Genomic DNA, 24,030 nt, shown 5'->3' with positions numbered 1-24,030 from the left:
TGGTTCAAAACAGAGGAGAAAAAGAAAATTTAAATTTGTTTTAACAAAATGCATTATAATTTCCAGGTTCTATCCTGTGCAGAAAAGGAGTTATGTGATTGCTGGAGCTGTGAATATTTAGATTAAATCCTCCTGCAAATCAAAAATACATGTTTTTTAGTACATTTTAATGATTTTTATAAAATTATAAATTGAAACTATTACTACACATAAGGCTATATGTTCTTTTAGCAAAGTTACCTCAATTCCAGGGGAAAAAGGTAAAGTAAAATATTTCTATCAAACAGAAATACTTACCAAAAAATGAAACCTGTACCCACACCAGAAAACTGTTCATTTCAAGGTCCAGATATAATATGAAACAAAATCAACAGTGAATAGGCCTCGTCTTAATGAGCTTTTATTATAATGAATTTGCATGCCAGCAAATTAATATTAAATACATATTAATTATGTATTTAGAGAGTAGATTTTACAATATACTTCATCTTCATAGTTTTGTTTAAATTTTCAAGATTTGCCGAGGTTGTGGAGATATTTTTAGTAAATTAAAAGAAGACTCAGTTCATGTAAATGAACACCTTCAGGCATAATAAGAATAAGAAAGTATGTTCCTTCTTCATAAAAAAATGAAGGTCAGGAAGTGAAGGAAGACTGGGAACTTGGGTATTGTTCCTTTTTTCTTGAACAAGATCAGCATTTTGAAATTAAGGCAAAAAAGAAACACAAGCCTGATACTAGCAACCAGACAACATTTATAATCTAGTTCAGCAGATTTCTGCTAAGAACATCTGTCCTAAGCTAGTATTAGACTGAATAAGATTGATTGTCACCCTTCCGAAAGGAATTCCTGTTTTCCTGACACACACACACGTCTATCTGGTAATCTTGAGAGAGCCCAGAGAAACTGAGAAACTGAAGAGTCAAATCCCACCCCACCCTTGCCACTCACCATCTTCCTTAGCAGAAAGGAAATGTATTTTGGGTTTCATTGAAATTATAAACAATACTATGTCTGCAGCTGTTTCAAAAGTCTGATGTCAATACTGCTAAATGCATGTTTTCATCCTAAGCAAAATTTATCAAAAACATACAAAACCAAATGATAAGATCCCATTGAAAACAGCCTACAGAAAATACCTCGGTTCCTTTTGTCAGGTTGTCACAACGTGTGTATCCTTAGTTATCACCAACACAGTCATTTATCAGTAAACAACTGTCTCTGTGGGCTTAGTAAAATAAGATTTCAGAAGCCAGAACATGAATTTGGACAAACTTTCAAGCTTTTTAATTGGCCTTTGGCATCATATGTATTCCAAGTACCAGATGATGGAAAAGACTTTTCTAGGTTCTAGGTTTTAGAAGTCTATACTCAGCTAAGAAAAAAAAAATATATGAAGATTCATGATACCAGGTATTCATATAGCCTTGAATTGAAATGGAATATATTCCTTTTAAATGAGTGCTTTTATTATTTCTTCAAGATAGAGAAAGTTATCTTCCCTATTTAGGGACAAATTAGCCCACTCATGAGATATAACAAGGGCAAAGAGTGATTCACCACAGCAAGATAGTACATTTCGTGAGCCCTTGGTTCGATGTCTCACCTCCTCCTTGTGTCACGTGAACTACTCTGATGGCAGTGTGCTGTGTCATGAGGTGGTCTTCTGAAGAGCCTTTTCACAATATATCCAGCCTTTCAATGAGACATAGGCTTTGCTTCAATGATTTCATGCCAAAAGAACATTAAGAAAAGCAGACAAAAACATCCATTACAATATTAGTTTAGTAACAAATTTAAAACAGAAATGTCTAGCAAAAGGCAGAAAAATGACCAAACTATGAAATTAATTGCAACCATTAAAATCATGTTTTCATAAAATATTTAAAACTCTGAAGAAATATCAAAAGCATATGGGAAGAGATTCAGAAATATATATGCATGTAATCCTAATAGTATGAAAGTAAATACGTATATGTACATATACCTACATGTGAACCTAAGAGTATAAAAGGATATATTTCCTTCTAATTATTAGATTGTTATAGCATATTATTAGAAGGAAAATAAGCACAAACAGTGGTCATTTTTCAGAGGAAAACTTGGGAGATTTTATTCTTTAAATTTTTCTGATTCTTCAAAAATTTTCCACAAGAAACTTTTTCAAACCATATGTAAAGGTTTCTTTTGTTTTAAAGAACCTCCACTTGAATTCATGTAAAGCACCAGGCCTTATACAATTGCTAGAAAATAAGTTCTCAATAAACCATAATATTATTTCCATTGAAAGAGTCTAGCAAAGTTGATTCTTTTACATAACAAAGTGATTCTACATTTAATAAGACTCTAAGATATAGAATACAGGAAATGTTTCCAGTATTTGGAATTTCTGAAACACAGTTATATCGACTTTGTGGAACTGAACAATTACTGTTTTCTATTGGCACTAATGCAAAGTTGAATGCATTAAAGGCAGTTTGGCAGCGAATTGAGACTTCATATCAAATATAACAAGAAGAGTGTCAAAAGAGAAAACTAAGAAGAGAACACAAAATTTGATTTGAATAATTTTATTTTAAAATTAACTGTTTCGAAAGTTCATTATGTGCAGACATCTGTGTCATATATAACGCTTAAGAGAAGGCCACCTGTGTTAAAAAGAAAGAAAAGAAAAGCTATGTCATTACTTCCAAGTATACAGAACAATTAGAATTTGTTAAAGTAATTTCATATGTATATGCATATATATATATTTAGAACACAAATAAATTTAAAATTTCACCTAATGTGCAGAATATCCTTAAAACATAATTCTCTTTTAAAAATTGAATATGTTTCATTATATTCTTGCATTCATTTATAGTACTTTACTTAACTAATTCTTTCTTTTAGACAAAACAGAAAAAGTTCCATGTCGGAGGAATTACAATATTTTGCTGTATTACACCTATAGCCACTCTCCGAGAAAAGGTGGGTTTAAGTTAAAAATCAAGTCATGCTATTTAATACAATTTTAGAAGCTTAGCAGCAAAATTTTCTAGGCTTTACTATATCTAATAAAATGTTTATTGAACAAGATAGTTTCTGGATTTTGTGAAATGTAGAGAACAAATATTTTTTAGCTTTTTCTTGAGTAATCTGTAAGATTACAAGGATCACAAGTGTTGTCAATAGATGCAAAACACTTTTCTAGCTGTGCACGTGGCCCAATGAGCTCGTTCTCCAATGGTGTCTGAAAAATAAGAGAATGGAGAAGCACATAGGTGATATTTCTTAAGAAACGATCTAAATTAAAGTCATTCAAAATATTTTTTCCAAAACAAGAAAATTATTAGGCAAGATAAACAAATTGGGAGAGAGCTTAAGTACAATTGTTTCTTTTTCTCATATTTTCTTGAAAAATATCAAGTTAATTTTTATTAATAGCTTATATTAATTATTTTTAAAGTGTGACAGTTCGGTTACAATGGGAAGTTAAATATATGTTCATTTGTTGCTTTTCTAGCAATAAAGTAAGTTAGGTGGAATTACCGAAAAATATTTTAAGGCTGTAGTTTTTGACCTTGGAGCCAGTCATTTAAACTGCAGATTATACAGCTTCAACACAAGATGGCACAAAAGTTGATCAAGTGCTTTGCGAGACCCTTTCAAGTTTGTAAAGGAAAAGAAAAATGAACCCTTATAATCGAAACAGTTTTGAAAATGACTATTTGAATTTGTTTTTACATTCTCAACCAGTTATTTCAAAACCGGATGTTTGACCAATTCCAAATGTTTATCGTTAGAAGCAATTAATGTTTTGTCATTAGGAGTTAAGATGGAAATTTATACCAGGTCCCAGTAATTAATTTTCAACTTTGTTGTCATAGCTAATGGGCTTCTTGGTCATCCTATCTAGACAACACAGCTACTATACCACATGCGTATTCTTTTACTTCATTAAAATAATTATCATAGAAAAGTTTTTAAAATATTATAATTTTCATAGCATACACTTGAAATAATATAGCAGTAGAAGAGAAGGTCCTATTATCAAGATGTATTTCACCCTCTGAAAGGAACTTCGTGTTTTCTGTGGCCTGATAGGTACTTCCTCCCTGCTTCATTGAGAGAGAGAATTCCAGACAGCTTTGAGATGGAGGATGTGCCCAGGGAGGACTTAGACTTTATTTCATTGTGTAATTGGTAAAACGGACAATTAAAAACAAGTGTTGCATTACTATATTTGAAAGGGCTGTGGTAAGAGTCACATATTCAGAAACCATGTTCAAAACCTATTACTGAACTGCCCCACTACAGATTCTCATCTTGTCCCTCCAACACCACTGTCCTTAATCATCGTACACCTTCACTATCTCCCTTGCACTACCATTTTTGAAACCTGAAGTTATCTGCCACCCGTTCACCACAATACATTTCACATGGCTTCGGCTTCCCAGTGTGTCTCATTTCCTCTTCAGATATTGGCTTGGATTTGTTTGCTTCGAGGACTCTAGATCACTTGCCTGCTCCCTCATCTCCAGAAAGCAGGAACATTGGGCTATGGCTTCTGTAGTGAAAGACAAGAACTCACAAGAAGGAGAATTTTCAGACACTTCAAAGAGCAAGTAGAAATTCTGCTTTCAGTGTCATGAATGCTCAGGAACTCTGAGGAACCCTCTTGTTGCAACAGCTAGATCTCGGGTAGGACAAACTCTTTGAAATAGCTGGTATCTCTTAAAATATGAGAGGTCTCCAGGAAGCCTTCCACTGCACAGAACAAACAAAGTAGTGTAAGTGGGCCCCAGAGTGGCTGGGACTGCTCTTGAGTGGTAGCAATGAGGACAATGGAGGCAGTGCTCTGAGATGGAGTATCTAGGAGTCTAGAATATGAGGCTCACAGTTAAATATGCAGAGGCAGGATGCTAGGCCAGAGAAGTGGAGAGCTGGAGTAGCTGGTAGGCAGGGCAGTAGCACCAGGAGGCAGCTAAGAGCGTGTGGGGTTGCCCTGAGGTGAGTCTCTATAGCAACAGTGTTGTGGGGATAACAAACCTTGGAGCAGCTAGAAGTTGGAGAATCACAGTATGGCACTCCTCATGTAACCCAAAATTTACAGAGGGTGTATGCACGCACTGCCTGTGAAATAAAAATGCAACCTCTTAAGCATCTTCAAGAATTACTGCAAAATAAGACCAACCAGATGACAAAGATTACTAGAACATTGGAAGGCAAACCACTCTGAAGAAAGGTCAACAAACAGAAGAAACAATAGGTATGGCCAGGATTCAAGGACTGCAGATACTAGACTTGTCAGACACAGAACACGGAAAGGCTGTAGATGCTGGATCAGACTAAATAAAAGATACGACCAGAAAAATCAACAAATGAAAGGAGACTTTCAAAGTGGACGGACACAAACACTCACAGGAAGTTTCTACAGATGAAAATATATATGTTAAAAATTTTTCAAAAGTAACAGGTTAAAATGGAAATCATCAACATTTGAAGAAAATTAATAAACATACCTGGAATATTTATTTAAAATAAACATTGCAAGGAGCATGCAACTTATGCAAAATATGAAAGTTGAGATTGTGATTCATAAGGGATTGAATGAGAAGCTATAACCTACATCTAATCTAATCCCAGGAAGAATGAATAGAGATAATAGAAAAAAGGTGATATTAAAAAAAAATGGATCAAATTATCTTCTAGGTATGGTCAAAAATATAAATCTTCAAATCGATGAAGCACAACATGTTGAGGCAGCATAAAGGAAAAGAAACTCTGTTGGTAGACATACCTAGTGAAAGTGCAGCGTGCCCTAGACAAGGAGAACTTGAAAGCAGACAGAGAAAGGGCAGAAGGCAAAGGGGCAGAATAAGCAGGGTTCATAAAAACAATGATAGTGGGCGCAAGGCAGTGCAATAATTACCAAGAAAGGGAGAATTGACTCTCAATCTAAAATTGTGTGCCCATCAAACTGTCGTTCCAGATTGGGGACAAATTGTAATGTTTACAGATAATCAAAAACTAACATAGATTACCGTCAGGAGAGTTGCTGCAAAAGAATTTTTAAAGGAAGTATTTCAAGAACAAAAGAAAATGGTCTCAGAAAGATGCCCTGTAATGAAAGAAGGAAAGGTGAATAGATAAACTGACTTTTATGAAAAAAGATACTGCTAGAAGAATGGACCATACAGTAAAGGAAAGGGCAGAAATGAAATACTGGCTAAGAGTGGGATGTACGTAAGAAGACAGTAAAGTGGAGGTAAAGTGTCCCAAAAGCCTTACTTTTTTCAGAGAAGGACAACCGAGATATTATTTAGTTTCTGAGTTTATTACATTAAATAACCATGGTAAAAATGTAACGGTAATAACTAAAAGAATAGGAGTATAATCTTAGAATAGATATATCAACTCTAGACCACTTAAAAAAAACTGGCATAAGGAAAAACTTTTTATAAAAAAGAAAGAATGGAGAAAAATAAATTTAGAAAAAGCAAGACAAATGGATTAAAAGTAAATTGACAGTAAAAACTCTAGATTTCTCATGGGGTGGTGCCTGTGGCTCAGTGAGTAGGGCGCTGGCCCCATATACCAGAGGTGGCAGGTTCAAACCTGGCCCTGGCCAAAAACTGAAAAACAAAAACAAACAAACAAAAAAAACCTCTAGATTTCTCAATAATCATAATAAATGTGATTACTGATAATTATCATGATCATAATAAATACAGTATACGTAAGTTAGCAATTAAATAGGCAAATATATACAAACATAAACTCACCAATTAAAAATTATCAAATGGGATTTTTGCTTAACATTCAGTTAGATGTTGTTTATCAAAAATATTCCTAAAGAATAAGAAAACAAACAGGATTAAAGCATATGGATAAAAGAAATATCTCAGGCAAATGATAGCCAAAAGTAAGCTGAAGTAAGCATATTGTCCTTTAAGACTAAAGAGAACTCCCGGCTCGGTGCCTGTAGCTCAGCGGCTAGGGCTCCAGCCACGTAATCGGAACTGGCAGTTTCGAACCAAGCCCGGGCCTGCCAGACAACAATGACAACTACAACCAAAAAATAGGCAGGTATTGTGGCAGGCATCTGTAGTCCCAGCTACTTGGGAGACTGAGGCAAGAGAATCCCTTAAGCCCAGGACTTTGAGGTTGCTATGAGGAGTGACACCACGACATTCTACTAAGGGTGACATAGTGGTTTCTGCCCCCCCACCCCCCCCAAAAAAAGAGTAAAGAGAACTTCTGCAGTACAGAGGGTGGCTACACATTGATAAATGGTTTACTACACTAAGAAGCTAGGAGAAGTCTAAACAAGAACAGCTAAAAACAAAATAGCCTTAGAATGTAGTCAGCAAAAAACATTGCAACTACATGAAAATATGATTTGATCAGCATAGTGAGAAATTGCCAAACAGAGCTCTCAATTCTTATTGACAACAAACAGACGAAAAAAACAATGAAAATAAAGAAAAATCAAACACATCCGACAAGCTTGATCTCATAGCTATATATAGAAATCAGCATCTATAGTCAGAAAATACTTGTTCTGCTCAGGGGCATATGGAATATTGAAATATTTTAAGAACAGCCTGGGTAGGAAGCCACAAAACAAGTCTCAACACATTTTAAAGAATAGGTGCCCCACAAAACAACATCTCTGAAGAAGTGCAATTAACAACAAGTTAATAAAAATATGAATAAAAATTACCTCCATATATTGAGTGTTTAGAGAACATGTTCATACTAGATCTATGGGTCAAAGAAAAAACTTCGATGGCAATTGAAAAAATAAAAACAAAAAGCCTGGAACTGACGGGCCTTAAAAAGTCTACATGTTAAAACTGGGAAAACAGTAAAAGCAGTGCTTTGAGGTCTGCTTAGCTTTAAACAGTTATATCACAAAAAGTGTAGTTTTCCAACACTAAAGGATATAAAGTAATAATAACAGAATAAAGCCAAAGAAAGCATGAAAAGGCTATAGGTCAAAGCAGGTTCAATAAAACAGACTAGAAAGGTACATTAGGTAGGATTAGTAGAGCTAAGTTTGGTTCTAAATAAACTCATAAAATCTATCAAAAAGGAAAGAGAAAGAGTTAGATAGAGAGAAGGAGAAAACACAAAATAAATATTAATATTAATGTACACAGCTATGATTTAATAATAAAAAAAACAGAGAAGGATGAAATGATAAAGAAAATTATCGTCCTTCATGAATATAGGTGCAAAAATTCTAAACAAAATGTTTACAAATACAATCCAATAATGTGTAAAAAGATAACATATGATATAAAGGTTGGGCTTGCCCTATGAATAAAAAGACAGCTTTTAGAAAATCTATAAATATTATTCAAACTATTAACAGATTAAAGAAACAACTGATTATCTAAATAGAGAAAAAAGTGTTTTACAAAATTTAATATCAATTCTTAGTTCAAAAAGGCATCAATTAAGATAATTTCATCTGATAATGTACATCCATAAAAAACAGAAGAAACATCACTGAAAAAAATCAAAAGCATTCATTTTAAAATCAAGAAGTTTCACAGAAAGTTATAACCTGTCCAATGAGACTAGAAAGATAAATGTCAATGATATTTTGATTTTAATGATATATTAACAAAAATAATATGAGAATTTGGTGAGATAACAAGACATAAAAAGCCTCAAGTTCATTGCATTTACGTGCACCAGGAATAAACTAGAAAACATAACTTAAAATAATTACTTATCAAGAAAACCAAATTTACAATTACCTAAGATAAACTTAACAAAAGTTATGAAATACCTGTATGCATAAAATTACACATTTTTATAAATAATATTAAGAGGCCTAAGAAAATGGAACAATAGCTCCTACTCATGGATAAGATTTAAGAGCATAAAGAATTCAATGCTTACCAAATGGACCTACAGAAACAGTGCAATCTAGTCAAAATTGCAAAATGTCTTGGGTGGCACTTGAAACACGGATACATTTCCATTGATATGCAAAAAGCCTGAATTAGCTAAATCATTCTCCAGGAAAGAGAAGGGGAAAATGGCTATCTCAGTTAAGCAAGACTTCCTATAAATCTTCAGTGATTAACACACTGTGGCCTGGGCATGGGGATGGAGAGGGAAACAGAACAATCTTATTGTTCTCTTATTCTCTGTCCCCACAGAACTTATGTATATATGTAGCTCTGATATGAAAAAGATGGCATGACAGATTAGCAGGAAAAGAACAACTCTTTAACAAATAAAGCTGGGAAAATGTTGATATCCTTACTTTTATAACTTCCTGATAAACAACTTCCTGATAAATTAAGAATTTAGATGTCAAATGTAAAACCTTAAAAATTTTAGAAGAAAGTCTCTGGCTGTGGAATCAAAAACATTTTTTGAACAAGACATGAAAACATTAGCCATAGAAACAAGATTGATAAATGTCCTTTTGTTAGAGCTAAAAACTGCTCATTAGAAAAAAGAAATGGGAACATAAACTGGAAGAAGTTATTTGCAACACACTTATCAAGGTTTCCATATCATGGATATCAAACTTATACATTTCAATAAAAAAAAATACCAACTACCCAATTCATAAATGGGCAAAATAAATGAATAAGTAATAGCTAGGTAAGGCCGATGTAGGTATGTAAAGATATATTCAATCTCATTACTACTTACGTCAAATACTACAATGGCATACTATTTTCCATTCACTCAAGTCATAAAAATGGGGAAGTCTGATCATTTCAAATGTTGGAGCGGATGTGAATTAAGGGGATCCAACATGTTTTAATGGTGGGAATGAACATTTTTATATTCACTTTGAAAAACAATTTGACATACCTTACAAAGTTGAAACGTGGCATATTCTGTAATTATCACTCAGCATGTGTCCTCCTAGGTATATTCCCAAGAGAAAGTGCATAGAATGTTCATGGCAGCACTTTGTAAAAACAAAAATTGAAAAAAATAGGTGGAAGAATAAAAATATAGTTTTATAATAGTCAATTGAATCCAAAGAAGTTCAACTGAATAAAATCTGTCCTACTGGAATTCCCCAAGTTTTTCTGTTCACTTTTCCCTATAATTGTTTTGTATTGTTTTGGTTTAAAAAAAACATAATATTAGTATGATACATTTATGAGGGAGAGAAATCAGAGCAGTAAAGCCCATGGTATATTTAAATTGCTCAACACCAACAAGCAGGTTTGGTTTGTAAGGTGAGAAGGTTAGGCCTGTAGGAGACCAGGCACAGCTTGCAGAAGCAGTCAACTCTTGAGGAAGGCCCTAGGAAGGAGACAATCTCATAGCCGGCATGGAGACGTTTAGCTGCCCAGAGGCAAGCCCTCAAGCAGCTGTATGTGTTAATGAGATAAGATCCAGAGCTCATTAGCAAGTAGGTGTTATAATTTGGACATTTGTGGTGCAACAGGGTGGGAGTCAAGCTGTGGGGAAAGAGCATGGCCATTAAGTACTGTGATCCTAGTATGCGGGCCCCCACACCTGTTGTATAATGCTTCAATAAAATGCCATGGCAGAGGTTGCTTGGGGCTGTCCCTGGAGATATGGGAAGCCTGCCTCTTGCAGGCATTTGTATCTTCAATCTGTGGTCCCAGCTGTTTGTACTCCCAAGGCGACAGGGTGCCCACAGTGGGTCCTGACATAGGCCAGCTATGAAATGTCATGCTTTAATAATAATAATATTGAACTACCAAACAACTGAAAATTATTTACTTCGTATACAATAATTCTAGTCTTACTTGCCTCTTCTCTCTTACTCGCACACATGTTTAAGAATGTGAGTTTCGCATGAGTGTGGGCCATGGGAAATGTGGGCAACATTTGGCCTGAGAGTTGCAAGGTCCAGTGAAGAGCAGTTCTGCTGCTTTATCCTCAGGAGGTCTGTGCCTGGCACAGGAGTGTGGCCTCTTGTGGACTCCCCTGACTAGGGGATCAGGCAGCTGGAATCACAGCCCTTCAGCTCCTGCTAAATATCCCGCTGCAGAGTCAGGTACATGATCAGCAGCTCCTGGCTGTGATGAAGGACCCCAGCTTCTCCCACGCCAGCCTGCCTCCTGGAGGAGGGGAGAGACTGACATAAGTTCATCCTTGTGGATTCTAGCTCCATCTTGCAGGCTCCACCTTGACTTGGATTCTCCCACCTCATGTCCAGCTTCCCTTCCCCACCCCCTGTCCTCTGCCCCACCCCCTGCCCTCTGCACAGCCTCACACAGACCATGAAATCAGCTTCCTCAACTACAGGACACCAAATCCCTTTGATAAACCCCTGGTTATATTTGCACCTAGTTTTTCCTCTTCTCTACTCAGAGGTCATAGAGGTCAATCAGAAAACAGGTTTTCCCTGTGTGTAACAACAGAAGATTCTGAATAGAGGCAGCCTGGTATAGCAGGCTGTGCAGTCAAGTTCCCAGGGATCACATTCCAAGTTCCATATTTATACTTGAACTTGTACCTCTATTTCTTTGCGTATCAGTGTTTTCATGTGTAAAATTCTGGTGGTAATCCCTTCTTAATGTTGATGGGAGAATCAAATTAAATTCTATATTCAAAACTATTAGCCCTCTACCTGGCTTCTGGCAAATGCCAACTTCCTTTCCTCCCACCCAGGTCTTTGCAGTCTTTAGAGAATGGTTGGATGTCTGGATTTCTGCAGCTGACCTTCTGGGGGTCTCTCTTTAATTGACTAGTCCATTACTATGAGTGAGATTTTCTACATATTTTACATTACTGAAGGGAGGCAGTTTATTACTTTTTAAGCATATCGGAATATATTTCAAATCTAGGTCTCCATGGAATCCAAAGCTTTTCTCCATGATAATTTCTGAACTAGAGCAAAAGTTCATTCAACAAGAGTTCCTTTTCACACATTATTATGAATAAGCCGAGTTCAAAGAATGTATAAGGCACAAAATAAGAAAAAATGTGGCAAACCTTCCAAACTCAAAGTACATTTTATGCATTCTGGAGAAGAGACCTAAAAGTGCATGCGTGTGTGTGTGTGTATGTGTGTGTGTGTGTGTGTGTGTTTATGCTATCCTGTTGAAAATCCTTCCAGGATACTTGACTACTGTATCCAATAATCCCCCCTCAAGTTTGAAGCATTGCTTGGTAAGTTATGTGCTGAAAAATACAAAGAAACTCTTTCCAACTATTAGAAGGCCATGCTGTGCCCTCTTAGAATAATATGATATCCTGACACTCAGACTTGAAGCTCACAGACTGTCCTGGAACAGCACAGTATAAGAGACACAGATCATATTGAAAATGCCTTCTCCCTACTCCTTACCCCCCTTTTTTGATCAGTGAATACCATCCCTTCAATAAAATCAAAGAAGTTTTCACAGAATTATTTCTTTTTCTTTTTTTGTAGAGACAGAGTCTCGCTTTATGGCCCTTGGTAGAGTGCCGTGGCCTCACACAGCTCACAGCAACCTCCAACTCCTGGGCTTAAGCGATTCTCTTGGCTCAGCCTCCCGAGTAGCTGGGACTACAGGCACCCGCCACAATGCCTGGCTATTTTTTTGTTGCAGTTTGGCCAGGGCCAGGTTTGAACTCGCCACCCTTGGTATATGGGGCCGGCGCCCTACCAACTGAGCCACAAGCGCCGCCCATTCACAGAATTATTTCAATCTTATTGAGAAGTTGAGTTACTCGTGGAAGTAGCTTGATGACATCAAGGAATGTTTGAGCTTGTGGTTTTTGCACTGGTTCAGGCTGAGGAAACCCTATGGACAAATGAGGTATTAGATTCAAGTTCACTGTATAAGCAAAGGTGCTCTGGCTGAGAAAGCACGGATTGTGCCTCTGTAGCCTCCTCTCTGAGCTTCTCAGTTCAGACTTGGCTTCAGGATCCAGCTCCTTCAAGGAGCTTTGCAGACACCTGAGGTCTTCAGGAGGTATGTTTGAAGAGCCCCTTTTCAGGCACGTTGGCACTGAAAGGCAGCATGGTGTGCTGGGCTGAGGAGAAAAGAACCCAGGATTTTTGTTTTGATTCTGCTTACCATTCACTAGGTGACTCTAGGAGAGTCACTTAACAGACCTGGGCATTCTCTTCTCAAGATAACTACCATTCGCCCTCTCGGTGTTATCTTGTTGGTCAAATTAGGAAGTGCATGAGGAAGTACTTTTAAAGCTTAAACCAGAATGTGAGCTCTTAATACCTGCATTTTTTCAAGTCCTCAACTGAGAAGCAGTCTCCAAAGTCTTTTCTTCCAAGTACACTTCATTTCTTGCCTGTATCATACTCACATCTCTGGTAACTTCTGGCTTAACATGTCACCTCCACGCATAAGAACCTCAGGCTGACATGGGAACCTCCAAATCCTTTTTCAAATTCCATGTCAGAACTTCCAACTGTTGCAAAGACAACATATATTGCCACCCCCTTGAATTCACCTGGTTTAAAATGACTTCACCATTCCACTGATTTTCCAACCTCCCCTTTGTACTTGCCCTTTATTTACATTGCATCATTGTTCTTGCCATACAGGTTGAAATATTCTAGAAGTATTTTTTAAGCAGCTTTATTTTTTTAATTTCAGATTAATATGAGGGTACATACAATTAGGTTACATAGTTTGCTTTTTTAAGGTGAAAGTCTGAGTTATAGTTGTGCCCTTCACCCAGGAAATGTGCTGTATATCCGTGTAATGTGTTTATTAGGTGGGCATTTATCCAACTTTTTCTCCCAAGTTTGAATTTAATTGAGTTTTTTTCTCATGTGAACGTGTAGATATTAATCTACTGGTTCCAATTCAGCATTAAGTACATGTGATACTTGTTTTGCCATTCTTGTGATACTTCACTTAGGAGAATGCTCTTCAAATCCACCCAAGTTGTTACAAAATATACAAAATCTCCATCTTTTTATGGTTGAATAGTATTCCATGTTATATATATATATACCATAGTTTATTAATCCATTCATATGTTGAAGGGCATTTGGGTTGTTTCCACATCTTTGTAATTGTGAATGGTGATTTTCTAGAATGATTTTTGCCCTCTTTCTCTTCTGTGAACTCACCTTTCTGAATCTATGTTCATATTTGGTTAATTCTCCTTTCACGCACTGCTCCCTTTTTCATTTATACAGTTAGATATTCTCAGATGGGCCCTCATTATCTCATGTCTGAATCATTGCAACAATTCTTTCGTTGATCTCCTCACCCAGAATAGCCTCTGTTCAATGCCCCCAGTTCACCATTCAAAATAATTCCATGTAAAGTACAGCATGGATCATACCACTCCCCTGCTCAAAAAACATTTAATGGCTCCCTCTTGCCTAAAAAATAAAGTATAAAATTTCTTGGCATTATAAATATCATCTCAGTTGGTTGGCTATTTCTTCAAGGTATCCGTATATGCACAAATACGGGAAATAAATAGTAATTGGCACATAGCACTTACTTTTAATAATTTCTCTGGGATTGCTGGTTACCTCTGCTACTACAATCTCAAACAATAGGGAATAACAGTTAATTTGGTTAATTCTCCCTTCAGTCTGTCCATAAATTATTCCAAGTTAATCTTATTAACTTTAAAGTCCACTGCTTGTCCTCCAAAATCTAATGTCTTCTTTTCCTAGACTTTTACTTCTCAAAAACATTTTTCTGCCAACTGCCCATGAAGTTTGTCTCTGCTACTTCTTGCCAATGAAATGCCCTTACTTGAAAATTTCATGTGTAAATATTTATCCTGTATTTGGCATGGAATATGCCTTCAAATCTAAACCTAGAGCTTAGGCATACACTTGAATGTGGACCAAGTCCTAGGGCTAAAGCAGTAAGAGGACTGAATAGTTATAAAATCCTATCACAGATAGAAATGGGGAGGGGGCCACTTGACAGGGGCTCTGGCTGTAGAAGAGACTTTCTGATTTCCTCTCAACATCTGCCACTGGCCAAACCCAAAGACAAAGATATAGGAGCCAGGACTTACAGTCCACGATGGTCAGGACCCAGAGTGGAAGGGAGAAAGGTTAAGATGAGTAGTGATGGGACACAGGGAACGGCCAAAGAGATAATAACAGTGCTGTCATCTTTTGTGAGATGCTTGAAAACTGCATAAAATAGTGGAAAATATTGAGGCGGTATTTGTCTGTCATAACAATTAATAGTAAGTCTTAACTACTGGGTCTCAATAAATGTAACTGATATTAAAGTATTCTGACTTAAAGCCAGTAGAAGTGGGTCACTAAGTGATTCTGAGGATACAATGGTACATATAAAATATGTGAGCAGCACTTACTAAGTTTCAGACACAACAGCTCTATAAGCCAGTATGATGATTGCACCATTTATCATTAATCAATATATTCATTCAGTCAGTATGTTTTCTACACCCATAAGCTTTCTTCCAGGAGCTGAAGAGGCATTGGAGAGCAAGAAAAATGAAGTCCCTGCCCCTGGAAGTTTCCATTTTACAGACAGCCTTAGAGTGGTTGAATAATTTGTGAAAAGTCACATATTTAGGAAGTGGTAGAATCTGGAGAAAAAATCCCAGCACTCCATGGTTAGTCTATGTGCTTAACCATTGTGCTCTACTGAACCATGCTGTCTTATATATCATCAAATATTTGAAGCTTGGACTAAGATAGAAATCTCTGGGGAAGTTTTCCCTTCACTGCATTGTGGATGAGGAATAGTTAATTATTTTCTTAGTTTCAGGGGTAATGAGCCACACTCATTCTATAAACACGAGCGCACTGTCACTACAGATAACAGGAGCAATGTGGGCAAGACTTTAAAGTCATAAACCAAATGGATGTTTAAAGCTCCTTTTATTTATGTATTCTAATAAAATATAATGCTTAATCTGTATTAACCTATGCAATTCATCTGAGGAAAGTAGGGTACATAGAGTTTTAAAAATGTGCCCAGAATTACACAGCTAATAAGTGACAGAAACAAAATTCAAACTGGGTGACCACCAGAATTATCTATGGATTTCTTTACAACACAGAGCCCTTAAGTCCTGCCCCAGATCTACAGAAGTAGCATTAGCATTGGGCTGTGTGTGGGCGATGCAGATGTAACAACTGGCATGTGTACTTAAGGTTCCACAGCAATAGTGACGCCTTAGCAGGGTCAAAATTGCTAAAAATGCAAACTAGTTGAAGCCTGCAACCACAGAGTCTGGGTCTACCACATTCCTTTCCTGATCGATTCTCTGTCTGCAAATGCGCCATCAACCACAGCCAGGAGTCTTTTTATCAGGTCAATATTTTGATGGAATCTATATGTGGAATCATGTTATTTGACCTATTATTGCCAAGTTATAAAATACAGATAAACAAAATGCTTTCTTTATAACCTAAAGTAAGAGTTTTCAAAGTGTTCTTGTTTAACCTGCTTGTCCATTAAATAACCATTTCTGTCCATTGCACAGAAAATGAGAACATAGTTAAAAGAGAATCTTTCTTAAAGTTTTGGAAATGGTAGCTGAGTATCTCTCATTCCACTTTTACTTCTAACACTGGGGTTATCCCAATAATGCAGTTCCAAGTGAAGAAAAACTTAAATTCATAAGTACAATATATGAATTGGGAGAAAAAACAGAAGCATCATGGATACTTACGCCCTACTCCACCAAACAAACACAATTTGCTTTAAATTAAAACTTCCCTAAAGGAATAAGGACACAGCCAAAATAATAAAAGTATAATACACACTAGGACTTAGAAAACTGGGAAGTTCGTACTGTTGAGATGATGCAAGTGACAGAAAAGCCACCTCTAGTCTCACTTTTATATATTTTCTAATTTCTTCATCTTGAATTTTGGATTCAAAGTAACTGAATTAATAATTTTCCTCTTTCCTTGATCTCTTTGAAACTACTTGCTTGAATATCTTTCTGGTTATATAATTGTGTTTAAGAGAAGGAGCTTTTACCAACAGCAACTCATCTTTTGTACTGACCTTTCAAATAGCCAGAATTTTCTACCTGATCATGGTCAACCTCTTTGTGCAATAGAATAAGTTCTGAAATCTGTTTACTTTAAAAAATTAGTCATCACTAATACAGCATGTACTTTGGTTGAATTCAAGAGTCATAATGCTATCAGTAGTCAAGTTAAAATAAAAATGAAAACCAACAATAATCCAATTTCCCCCCTAATGTTTGGATGGCAGCCTTCTGGAAGATAAGTTGCATTAATTCAAAAATTTATGGTGGCAGGATTGGCAAAAAGCACTATGGTGATTCGAAAGAAATACTACCATCAGTGAAAAACATAACTCTGTGCACAGTCACTGCTTGCACACAATAGGTGTCTAAGTGTGCACAGCAGGACCCCATGGGCAGTTGAGCACAAAAACATATGGTCATTCAGAATTTGTGCCAACTCAGTGGTCTATCTTGGTGCCTGGCTGTCTTCCCAACTGTAATCCTCCCATTCATTTCCCCATTCCTTTCTAAATGGAAGCTGAGGGAGGAGAGATGGGCCAGACCTGGTGGAGCTCCACCTCCTGACTGCCTACTGCTTCCTTATTTCCTATCCCCCTGGGCTTAGCAGACCAGTTTTTCCTCAAAAGTAGCCAACACTAATCATCTCATTAAGGAAGGTCCATTGGCTGGGTTCAGACCTAAGGATCGCCCATGCAGCAAAGAAAGACACTTACCTAAAGTATTTGTAAATAATATAGATAATTCAGAGCCCTTACTAGTGTATGTAATTATGTATATATGAGTATGTACAGAATGCAGGAAGGATGAGAGTCTGGAAATAGAACACATATCAGAGAAAGATCTATCTAGGTCCAAATATTGCTCTGCATCCTACTAGGATGTCACTTCTCCGTTTGTTCTCTTCAGTTTTCTCATCTATAAATTGTGATCTTTAATACTTACCTTGGAAAGGTATTGGGAGAATAAAATAAGGCGACCACTGAGAGAGGATACCTGAGAAGGTTGAGGTCTAAGAGAACAGGTCTTCTCAAGGAGACCACAATGATACACCTGCAGGGTCCTCTCCATGGTGACTCAGCTCTTAGGAATTTGTAAACTTAACTTCCTGAAACTTGGAAATTTCCAAGTTCTGTGAAATCCTGTAGTTCTGTAGGGGCTGGAATAGCATCTTCTGCTTGATTCAAACCAGTCAATGAGAAGGGTACCTGTGAGGTGGAACTTTTTGACTGTAGATAAAAAGGGAAAGACCAAGCCAGTTGGGGAGCACAGCCATTTGGAATTCTTCTATGCTATAAGCTCCTTGCTGGTGAATAAAGCCCTTCCTCTTATAAACCTGATGTTTGGGTGCACTTTCTCTCCGTTGGGCCTTGTCTTCCTGCAACACCACTAATAATAATAATTAAGCAATGTTACAAAGCACACTGTGCTTACCACCCCCTCACCAACATTACCAAGTGGTAGTATAATTTTAAAATGGAATTTTATTACATTAACTTGTGAAAATCTTGAGTACAAGTAGCAGCCTTTGTTCTATGGTCTTACTCTGGGGCGTTGGCTTTCAGCAGCTCAAACAAAGATGGTATCACAACAATAAACATGTATTTGTTCTTAAAGCAAGATAACTTTGAGTTATTTCAGAAAATAACACAATTCTTCAGTCAATAAAGTACTGTCTTATACCAAAAAGAATGTTTAATGAGGTTGCTTCTGAAATTTGCTCAATTTAAAGTTTACCTCAAAACAGCTTCTAAAAATTTGTCAGATTTGGGCAAATTAACTTAAATGCATTTCTTTTTCTTCGACAATTAAGCAGTTGAGTCAGATCCCTCTGGGAAATAAATCCCAATCTCTAAAACTCATACTTTTAGCTTGCTGGTTTTGTGGGAGTTTTTCTTCTTTTTTTGCTTTTCTTACATAATAAAGTGTAGTCATTACCTTTTCCATTTTGCTTATTTGAAAATAACTAACCTTGAGCATTTGAACAAAACATATTTTGACTTTAAAAAATACATTTCCACGGATTTCTTAAATCAGTACACGTGCTCTTCAAAGCACTGTTTTACTTGCCTGTCCTTAATTAAGAGCTTTGACATGAGAAGCCAACTGTGCTGATGTTGGCAGCAAAGAAGGTGTAGAGCCATTGTTGCAAACACCCACAAGGATGGCATCAACCTGCAGGCAAATTGTAATTAGGCAAAGAGTGTTCCCTTCTATATTTGCCTCTGAAAAAGCATGAAGATTAAGCATTCAAATGCAGAGTTAACTTAATACTTATTTGTCATACACTATTTAACCACTTGGAATACTTTCGGTTTGATGTCTCAAGACACAACCAATGCAAAGATTTATGAGAAATATGTTTTGGAACTACAGTTCCAAGGATATCAGTTTATTCCCTTCAGGCAGAGATATTAATGCTTATTTAAAATGGTGGTTATTTTAGGAACCAACCTCTACCCAAGGGGGTCCAACCTTTTTTTTTTTTACCCCCTCTGTCATACATTGAGAAACTCAGAGTTGTCTTGGGCCACACATTAAATACACAAACACTAAAAAAAACTGATTAGCAAAAAAAAAAAAAAGGTCCATGCATACTTTTCGTGATATCTAACAGCACAAATAATCGAAAAGAGCCCTCACAAAATCAGCATGTGGCCTGGCCTACAGGCCCCAGATTGGCCACCCCTGCTAGGCCTTGCCTTCTTTCCTACTATCTCCCTCATGTGGTGAAAATACTGTTCAAATGCCAAGGGGAAAACACCACACAACTTCTCAGTAAAAGCAAGTAAACTATTAGAATAAGTGGGAAAATTAGAGTGAATTTCACAATAAAGAAATCCACAGTTACTTCTCAATGGAAGGAGAAATTAGTACGTGTAATTTGAAAGCAAAACAATTGACTGTCTTTATTTAAGTTAATTAACCTTTAAAAGTTAAAAGAAGAGCACAATAGACTGAATGTTTATGTTCCTCCCATAATTCCTATGTTGAAATCCTAATTCAGATGGTGATGGTATTTGGAGATTGTGCCCTTAAGAGGTGACTAGGTCATGAGGGTGGAGTCTCTGTTAATGGAATTAGTGCCCTTACAAAGGGAGTTCAGGCAGCCAGCTCACTCTCTTTCTGCCCTGTGAGAATACAAACAGAAGACCAAATTACATGGAAGAACTAAACTGTGCTGGCACCCTAATCTTGGACTCCCAACCTCCAGACTGTAAGAAATAAACTCCTACTATTTATAAGCAGTGTATGGTACTTTGTTATAGTAGCCAAACTAAGAAAGCCACTCTCACAATGAGATAATGAAAAGAAGAAACCCGAGTAAAGACTATTAAGGGGAAAAGGAGGGCCAGGACACAAATGATCAGGTTGCATAAACACCTATTGTAGGGCTGCGAAGATTATCCAGTGGACCACAAGGAGCAAAGGAGAAAGTTTATACTGGATCCATATCTACACACATAAGGTTCTGTTCTATGTATTTTCTGCACTTTATTCTAACTAAAAACATATATATTTGTATATATATACTTTCTTGATTCAATTTATTTGTAAATTGAAGTTCACAGAGATTAAGTACTTTCCAAACATCACACAAATGCTAAGTAGAAACTGCATTTAAATGAGGTCACTCCCTAATTCTAAAGCCCATTTATCCCTGTGATAGCACTGACTCTAAATGAGAACTTTATCATGTGTCACACTAGATAACTTTTACAAAGAAGTCAAAGTAAATTCTCAGGATTTTAGGAGTCTTGGCCCTTTTGAAGGAGTTCTAGTAATTAGTGCTATTTTTCCCCACAACCATATGTTCTTATCCCCAGACCTCTATAGTCCCAAGAAAATGGTGGAAAATAAAGTTTTCATCATCGGAACTGATGATGAAAAATGTCAAAATCAAAATAAAGCTTTTTTTTTTTAATCTTTCAAATGTTTTAAAATTAGATTTGTGAGCCTTTGAGACATAAAATAAAAAAAATATTTAAAAATCAACAATGGATTTAATAATAATACGGTGAAGACTCTCAGAGTCAATAATGTAACTTCTACACACACAAACACAATGATTTCTATGTGGTAAGTATTTTACTAGGCACTTCTACTGTGTATATTTGTGAATACTCTAGTTAAATATAGATGCTAATCAAAATATTCAACAAAGAAACAAAAGCAAAACAGGAAGGTCTCTGCCCCAAGCATTATTTTATTTTAACATACTACAGCTAAGGTGAGCTGGCTAATACAAAAATGATAATTTCTTGGATGTATTTTTACATTAGCCTGTGAATGAAAATTGTGTATGTAGCTCATATTGGTAGGGCCATTCTCCCTGAAGTCACAACTGGGTCATGAGATTAAAAATGTGTTTTTCAAATGTTACATCCCTTTCTCTGCCAATTTTCTGGAATTTAGGGTATATCACTTAAAAACCATCCTAAAATTGAAACTTGGCTACTGAGACTAACCTACAAGAAGTAGAGGCAAGATGAAACCTTTTGAGTACTGTGTTGTCATCTTTCATTTACAGATGGAAAAATGCTTGTTCAAAGTCAAGGAGGTGGTATGTTTTAGAACCAGAATTCCATGTCCTGAAAATCATTGGTTCCCTTGGGGGCATTTAGCAATGTCTGGAGAAATTTTTGACTGTCATCACTAAGGGGGATGATTCTGTCATCTAATGGGTAGAGGCAAAGGAGTCTCCTAGCCCTCTTAAAATACATAGGACAGTCTCTTACAACAAAGAATTATCCCACCCAGACTGTAACTGCTATAGCTCCATTATTGAGAGACTCTGGTCTAAAGGATAAACTCACATTTTTTCCATTGGATCAAGTAGCCCTTCCGTAATGCGGGGCAAGCATTATGATTTAAAACTAAAAATGTAGCTCTCAAATAATAGAATCTCTACCAATTATTATTATTATTATTATTATTATTTTATTGTTGGGGATTCATTGAGGGTACAATAAGCCAGGTTACACTGATTGCAATTGTTAGGTAAAGTCCCTCTTGCAATCATGTCTTGCCCCCATAAAGTGTGACACACACCAAGGCCCCACCCCACTCCCTCCGTCCCTCTTTCTGCTTCCTCCCCCCATAACCTTAATTGTCATTAATTGTCCTCATATCAAAATTGAGTACATAGATTTTTCATGTTGGTTCTCATCCTTTTTTTAAATAAATTTCCCCTTAAGTATAGTAAACCGAAAGGAAAATGCACTTATCATAAGTGAACAGCTCACACAGCTTTTTATGAAACAAACAGACCTATGTAATCACCATCAAGATTAAGATAGAGTCTATTTCTACTATTCCTCCTTCCATGTACCAAAGCTCCTCCCAAAATATATCCACTATTCTGACACCCAACACAATACAGTATTTTTGCCAGTATTTTAACTTTATGTAGATAAAATCAGACAGTATGAATGATTGGTCCACCATTACATCTAAGAGGTTATTCCATAAATTAACAGATTATTCATTTTCATTGCTATGTAATGTCCTATTGAGTATATATACCATGATATATACCATGACATATTTATCTACACACATGCTATTTCTGTATTTTTTCCATTACCGATAGGATAACTATGAATATTTTGTTAAGTGTATATTGGTAAACAAAGGTACACCTTTTGTGGAGTGGAATTGCTGGATCATAGGATATGTGTATGATCAGCTTTAGTGTATTCTGCCTGATAGTTTTCCAAAGAGAATTTTAATTTCTCCATGTCTTGTCGATTTTCAGTAGTCTCTCTCCCTCCCATAGCCCCTGCCCATTTTCAACTTTCTGGTGTTTATAATGATTTATCTCAAAGTGATTTCAATGTGCATTTCCAGATGCACATATTTTTATTCAATATATGTGGTTTTCTTATTCATATGAACTCTTTGGTGGTATTTTAGATTATAAATATCTGCCCCGAGTCAGTAACTTGTGTATACTTTCTTATAGTGAATACAAATTCTTAATTTTAGTCTACTCCAATTTTCTAATATTTCCTATTTAGTCTTATAGTTCTCTATTTCAGTCATTTTTCCTAATACGAGATCATAAAGATATTCTCTATTTTATTGTATAAAGATTTTCTTATTTGATCTTTTATATTACAATCTTTAACTTGGAACTGAATTTTACAGATAATGTGAGGTAGAGGTAAAGAGTTATTCTTTTTCTACATGGAAATTAAGTTGGCCCAGCATCATTTGTTTTCTCACTGCTCTGCAATTCCAGCTCTGTCACAAATCAAGTTTCCATTTAGATGTTGATCTCTATTTTACTCTTATGGTATATTTGTCTGTCCTTGAGCCAATTCTGTGTTTTCTTGTTTGCTGTACCTTTATAATAAATCTCGATATACGGTAGCATAAGTCATACAGTTATACAATTTTGTTCTTTTCCTTCGATAGTGTCTTGAATTTTTTTTTTTTTTGGCTTTTGCTTTTCTATATAATTTTCAGAATCAAAATTTACCAAATTTATCCAAAAAAATCTTGATTTTCATTTGTGATTGCAGTTACTCTATACATCAATTTAGGAAAAACTCACATAATGACAATGTAACATCTTTTAATCCATAAATGTGATAACTCTTTCATTTATTTAGTTCTTTAATTTCTCTTAATAAAGTCTTATTGCTTTTTCTGTTGTGATCTTATCCTTTTGGAGAACTACAATATCACAGAATGAGTTGTTAATATCAGTTATTGTTTTGTTGCCCTGTAATTTCTTTAGATTTTTATTTATATTTTAATTTTCTATAGAAATTTTTTAATTGGTTTTTAGTTTTATAAACTTATTAGTCACAATTATTTTAATGTCACAACTAATGATTTCCAATATACAGTATATATCTTCTGTGCTCTTTGCCTATTATCTGTTTTTTATTTATTTATTTTTATTAAATCATAGCTGTGTACATTAATGCAATTATGGGGTACAATGTACTGGTTTTATATACAATTTGAGATACTTTCATGAAACTGGTTAACATAGCCTTCACCTCATTTTCTTAGTTATTATGTTAAGACATTTATATTCTACACTTAGTAGATTTAACATGTACCCTTATAAAATGCACCATAGGTGTGGTCCCAGCAATTACGCT

This window comes from Nycticebus coucang, chromosome 1, assembly GCF_027406575.1.
Source record: "Nycticebus coucang isolate mNycCou1 chromosome 1, mNycCou1.pri, whole genome shotgun sequence".
NCBI lineage: Eukaryota > Metazoa > Chordata > Mammalia > Primates > Lorisidae > Nycticebus > Nycticebus coucang.
This window is presented reverse-complemented; position numbering follows the sequence as displayed.